At 52.6% G+C, this 6000-nt stretch overlaps 1 protein-coding gene across 1 annotated transcript in view; it reads left to right on the forward strand.

The window, feature by feature from the left end:
- FRMD4A (FERM domain containing 4A) overlaps positions 1-3722 on the forward strand; it is a 318768-nt gene extending 315046 nt beyond the window's left edge. The window contains exon 24 of the mRNA XM_045285626.1: positions 3640-3722. The gene's annotated coding sequence lies outside the window, so the exon portion shown is untranslated. The remainder of the gene's footprint in view (positions 1-3639) is intronic.
- Positions 3723-6000: the final 2278 nt, after the last annotated feature.

Here is a 6000-nt window from a genome sequence, read left to right on the forward strand (position 1 = left end):
ACATTGCTCCCATGTACCAAATTCACAAAATGAATTTATAAAACCACTTTTGCTCTCAAGTTGATCCAGACTCCTCAGCCACCCGCTAAGACAGAACAGAACTGCCCCGGCAGGTCTGCGAGGCTGTTGACCTTTACGGAAGCAGGCGGCCTCATCTCCCTCCTGCAGAGGATCTGCTGGGTTTGAGCAGTCGACAGGCAAACACGTAGCCCCTGCGCCACCAGAGCCCCTTCTTTTTATAAGACTTATAAGCGGGAACTGCTTCCTCCACGATCTTAGCCAGTCGTTGGTTCTGGCTCATGCCACAGACGTGACGAGAGGCCGGCACCGGCCCTGTGCATAGCACTGAAGGCCCCAGGCGCCGCTGCTGGCAGTGAGGTCTCTGGGTGTGAACTCCCGATAGAGGCTCCCAGTGGAAAGCCTGCCAGGGAGTGGCCAGGAGCAGACCTGGAAGAGCCTCACTCCCACCCACGGTTGGGAGACTCACAGTAGCAGCTCAGGGAACACACCAGATCTGCACCCTGTCCTGCCTCAGGTTTCGAGAAATGGCTCACATAGCTTTATGAAATAAGCAACCACAGTGTTTGCCCAAAAGGCTTATGATTGAAAAGGCATGAAAACCACAGGCATAATCATCTCATCGCCTCCCCTTATGCGTGGTTCAGAGCTTCACTTGACCCATAGGAGAATCCTGGGGTCCATCCAAGAGCCAGGCTGCATCTCCACAGCTGGTGGACAATTGCAAGGACCCTTGTCCCACAGCTGCCACACCCACTGCTTCGCATTCCGTGGCCTTCCCCTGAGTCTTAGATAGCCTCTAAAACAGGCTCAATTGTTGCAACGGTACTTGTTTGTGTTTACATACCTTCTGAAACTGTAACAGTTTCTTTCTGAAATGACTCAGGATCCAAGGCACTGCTTTTCTGAGAGATTCAAACATCCTTTTGACAGTTTGATTGACATATAATTCATATATCACACAATTCAGTGGTTTAAATAAATGAGTTGTGCAGTCTCGAACATATTTTATAATCTTGGTGTACACATTCTCCGGGACGGTGTGAGGCGCTGCTCCTGAGAAGATTGTGTTTGGGAAGCTCTGGGTGGAGCAAAGGCAGGTTTCTCAGCGCTTTCAGTGGAGTGCTCCAGAAGATAGGCTCCTTCAACTTATCTGCCTGGGGAACCTTTTCTGATGTTGTCAGTGCATCTTTCAAGATGACTCTGAGAAACATCGCTGAGGTGGTTCTTTATAGCCTCAGAAACCCCTAAGGGAGCCTGTCCCAAAGGGCTATCAGAAGCAACCTTTCCATCAAGGTTTTAAGGAAAACGGCTTAGGTGTGCCTGTGCTCGTTAGCTGTCCAGTGCTTTTATGACCGTGCCATCAAGACTATAGACTCCAAAACTAAACCCAATGCTGATGCCAACCCATAACGACCCTAGAAGACAGGGTAGATCTGCCCATGTGGGTCTCAAAGATTAACTCTTCAAGAGTACAAAGCCCCATCTTTTTTCCCAAGGAACAGCTAGTGGTTTCGAACTGCTGACCATGTGAATGGCAGCCCAATGTATAACCAAGGGCTCCTGAGCAACCCTGTAGAACAGGGTAGATAACAGCCCCACTGGGTTCCCAAGGCTGTTTAGGAGCAGACTGCTGCCTCTTTTCCCCCTGGGGTGGCTGGTGTATTTGAACTGCCAATCACTTAACCACTGTGCCCCCGGGGCTCCTTAGCTTAGGACAGAGAGAGTTTTGTGGAGGAATTCAAGGCTTTTTTTTCTTGTAATGATTTTGGCTTCAATATACATGTGATTGCTGACATTCGGCTGCCAACCAGGTTCACGGTTCAAACCCATCATGACTCGGGGAGAACCACCTGTGTCCTTAAGATTACAGCCCAGAAAATCCTACAGGGCACTTCCTTGCTACACACGGTCACTGAGTGGAACCAATCTGACAGCATCCACCACCGACAATCCAGAGTGAGGAATCCGTTCTGCCCCCCAATGCCAGAGTGGTACATGTCTAAAATAGAAAGGGTTAGGCATTGGGCTGCTAGCTGCGAGGTTGGTGGTTCGAACTCACCAGCCACTCCAAGGAGGAAATGAGACTGCCTGTTGCTGTAAAATCCACAGCCTGGAGACCCAGAGGGTCCCGCTGAGCCAGAATGCGTGCCGTGTCAGTGGGTTGTCTAAACTCCGTAGGTTTAAATGTTGCTTATTTTCTCCTGTTGCTTTCCTGTGTATTTTAACAATGGTTTGACATTCATACACAATGCTTAGCACTAATATTTGGTGCTCCATTTATTGTCATCACAAGACATTGCTGTGTAGAAAAAAGTGCGCCATCGGCTCACTGCCATCAAGTTGCTTCCAGCTTACCTGGACCCTGCAGGATAGACCAGCACCCCCTTGTGGGTTTCTGAGGCGGTACAGCTATGCAGGAGCAGGCAGCCTCGCCTTTCGCACTCAGGGGGCTGGGAGGTTTGAAATGCTGACCTTGTGGTTAGCAACCCCACAGACCTATGGGTGAGGAACCCACTACCCTACCAACATGGACTTAAAACTGAATACCCCATTCAGATGATCAGCTCAGTTCCACTTTGGAGAAACCTTGCCAGTTGAGCGGTCCTTCCGTACGGACTCAAACTCAACTGCCAGTGAGATGACGCCAACTCATCCACCTTAGGCAACAGGGAGAACTTCCTCAGGGAGTTTCCGAAACTGGACTTCTGCATGGGAGCAGAGAGCCTCATATTTCTCCTGAGGAGCCACTGTTGGATTCGAACTGCTCCTGTCAGGACTAACTAGAAATTCTGATTGCCCTGCATTCGCTTGGAGGGCCACATCTGAATGCCCTGAATGCCCTGCATTCGCTTGGAAAGCTCCCAGCTCAAGCACATCCCAGACCAGTCACACCCGGATCTCCAGCTGGGCCCAGACAGCGGGAGGGCCATGGAGTCCCGGTGCACTCTGTGTGCGGGCAAGGCGGCGGAGAGCCACCACTGGCAGTAACCCTTCACCTGCCTTTTTATTCTTCACAGATGCCCCAGGTTTCGTGACATGTCCTTTCTGTGAGCCTTTAAAATGGGCACCATTGTGAGCTGCTGCCACGTGGGCCCCGATGCGCAGCGACCTCGTGCATAGTGGACCCCTGCCCGGTCCAGCACTGTCCCCTTGGCCAGTTGCTGATTGGGCTGTTCTGAGCCAGAGGGTCTCCAGTGGCTGGTAGTAGATTACCAGTTGGGCACCTTCAGTCCCACAGATGCCAGTGTCCCCGGGCATAAAGCCCAGTTCCTTGTCAGGGTTCAAGTGTAGTTGCTCAGGGCCCTCGATAAACCAAAACTCAGACCCACTATTGTCAAACCCATCCCAACTCAATCCGCCATGGAAGATGGAGTGGAACCCCCACCCCGGAGTGGGGTAGGGTGGGGTTCTGAGCATGTAAATCCTGCAGGGTGCAGACAGCCTCTTTATTATCCCTTGGAGCAGCTGGTGGGCTTGAACCGCCAACCTTGTGGTTAGCATCAACACATAACCCACTCTGCCACCAGGGCTCCTTGGGTTCTAACTAAATAGGTTAACACCTCTGGGTGCAGGCCTCCCTCCACTAACAAGCCTCCTCTCCCTCTTGGATCCCTACAGGAGCTACACTGATAGCTGTTTCCTGGATTCTTCCCTGTATCCAGAACTAGCTGACATCCAGTGGTATGGGCAAGAAAAAGCCAAGCCTGGGACCCTCGTGTGAGCCAGGACGGCCTCCGTCTTACCGCCGCAACGCCATTCTGAGATCACCTCACTGCCTCTCATTTGCCTTACCCAGATGCACTGTCAGCCCGCACCAGCTCCGCCCTCAGCACTTTCTCTCGCTCCCTCTCTCCTGTCTCCGCATCCCCTCCCCCCGACAATAACCTGACTGAGGAGACATTTCTGGAAGGTTCCGGTCCCACTGTGTGTCCCCTGGCTCTCGTGCCCACAGAGAGCCAGACACCAATCCTCAATGGCACCTTGGTAGCTCCCCCCTGCCATGACAGCCCCCAGGCAAGGGGGCCTGGAGGAAGCTGGCTGGCCTCCAGATCCGGTGGATGAGTGGCACGCGTAGAGAACGGAAGGGGCATGAAGCACAGGGTGATGCAGACAGACAATGAGGCTGTGTCCAGCCTGCCACCTTGAGGCCACCCCGCACGTCAAGAGGAGGCGGCCTGTGGGCTATTCGGTTTATACCTGAGATCTTCCTCAAGGAAACGCTTGGGAGGGACGGGTGTCCGGAGACGTGGGGAGAGAACAAAAGCAAGCGAACACATCAGAGCTGCACCGAGGTTCACAACCAGTTCTATGCTGCCAAAGATGAAAACAGATCAATCACTAAAAACACGATGAAGGGGCCAAGAGGAAGGCATTCTTTCTGCAATGAAATTTCTCCCCTACCTTCTAAACTGCTTCTCCCTGCCCCATGCCACCTTTTCCCCGGCCTCGGCCAGCTCCCTTTTCTCTCAAAGGCAAAGATGGGGCATGTGGGCCGGCACTGCCCACTCAGCCTCGCCAGTCCAGACAGGACGCCAGGCCCGTGGGGCTCAGCCGGGTGTGCTCGCAGCCCTGGTCTAGACTGGTGCGTCAGCCACGGCCCTGCCCCAGAGCTGCTTCCTCCTGGATTTGAAATAAACTCAAGGTGACGATTGCCAAAAGTGGTTCTCTTATCCTGACAGCAGCCAGGAAGAGTGTATCTTTGTTTTTTCCGTGTGTGTGTGTGTGTGTGTGTGTGTGTGACAAGGTTTGTTTTGTTTTGTTTTTTTCCGGGGAAAAAGCACATTGCAGTCCATTTGAGTACTTGACTCCTGTGACTCATTTTATGTTTGTTAGAACTTGTGTGACCAAGAGCTCAGATCTGACTTCTCTGGGCAGCCAGTTACTAACGTGTACCTTATTCAAAGAACCTCACGATGCTCTTCAGTGGTAAGATCGTACCTGTGTGTCTACGCTAGCAGGCAGAGCAGGGCCGAAAACAATGCCTGGATGTCGAAACCACCCACGGCCGTGATGTGCCACGGTTGTCTGCCGGACCAAAAGAGAAGGAAATAAAAATGCGGGAGCTGCGCGTTTACATGTGTCTTGAGCTGCGCTTAATACACAACTGGAAAGCCATCTTCAAAGGCCTCAAATACTTTTATCATAACTGCCAAGTGCACAATCTCAGATGGGTCATTCGAGGTGACGCACACAAGGGTCCCCCTCCCAGGGTTGCTGTGCGCGGTGCAAAGGGGTGGGGTGGGGGGAGGACACACTTGTCGCTTGTAATCACTTCCTATCAGAAAGACATTCAACACCAGGGGCAGGAACGAGGGCAGGGGGGGGAGGGGGTTTCTGTGGAAAAGCAGAATTGAAATTAGTTTTAGTGTCATAGGATTTTCTTTCTTAACGTATGTGTGCTCCGAGAATAAGAGTAGTCTCTGCCAGACCAGGAGGGTGAGAAGGGGCAGATAAAACGGGCGGGATCGCAGCCAGTGGATGTCTCCAAGGAGCCTAGCCCTGGTCTGCCCCCCTCTGAGTGGCTGGGTGGGTAATACTCGTTTGCCAGAAGGTTCCACTGTGACGACACTTTAGGGGCGAGCCCCTCTGGGTCAATACGAACCGGTTACGTCACTAAATGATTTGAGGGGGTGATGAGGCGGCGGGGAGGGGCAGTCTTTTTGGTTTGTTTTGCTGTAAAATCGGCTCTGTGCCACCACCTGCAGTTTGTCTTCCTTCTCCGATTCTGAGACATCGAGCACAGGCCGTTCTTTCCCCTCCCCAAGAAAGACCGGCGGGTCACTGGGCTGAACTGGGGGCAACAGGGAAAGTCAAGAGGGAAACAGGAGGGGACACGGTGACATCCATGTAGAACCGTTTGGAATTAAGTGTGAAGTAAACCTCTTCACGGCCGCTTGCCCACTTGAGTTAGCAGGAGCGAGAGAAGTCTCTGGCAGTGAGTTGGTGCATGTTTTGGTTTCGGGGGGCAGAGGGAATGAA

This window comes from Echinops telfairi, unplaced genomic scaffold, assembly GCF_000313985.2.
Source record: "Echinops telfairi isolate 266 unplaced genomic scaffold, ASM31398v2 ScPeMD7_7474;HRSCAF=8512, whole genome shotgun sequence".
Lineage (NCBI taxonomy): Eukaryota > Metazoa > Chordata > Mammalia > Afrosoricida > Tenrecidae > Echinops > Echinops telfairi.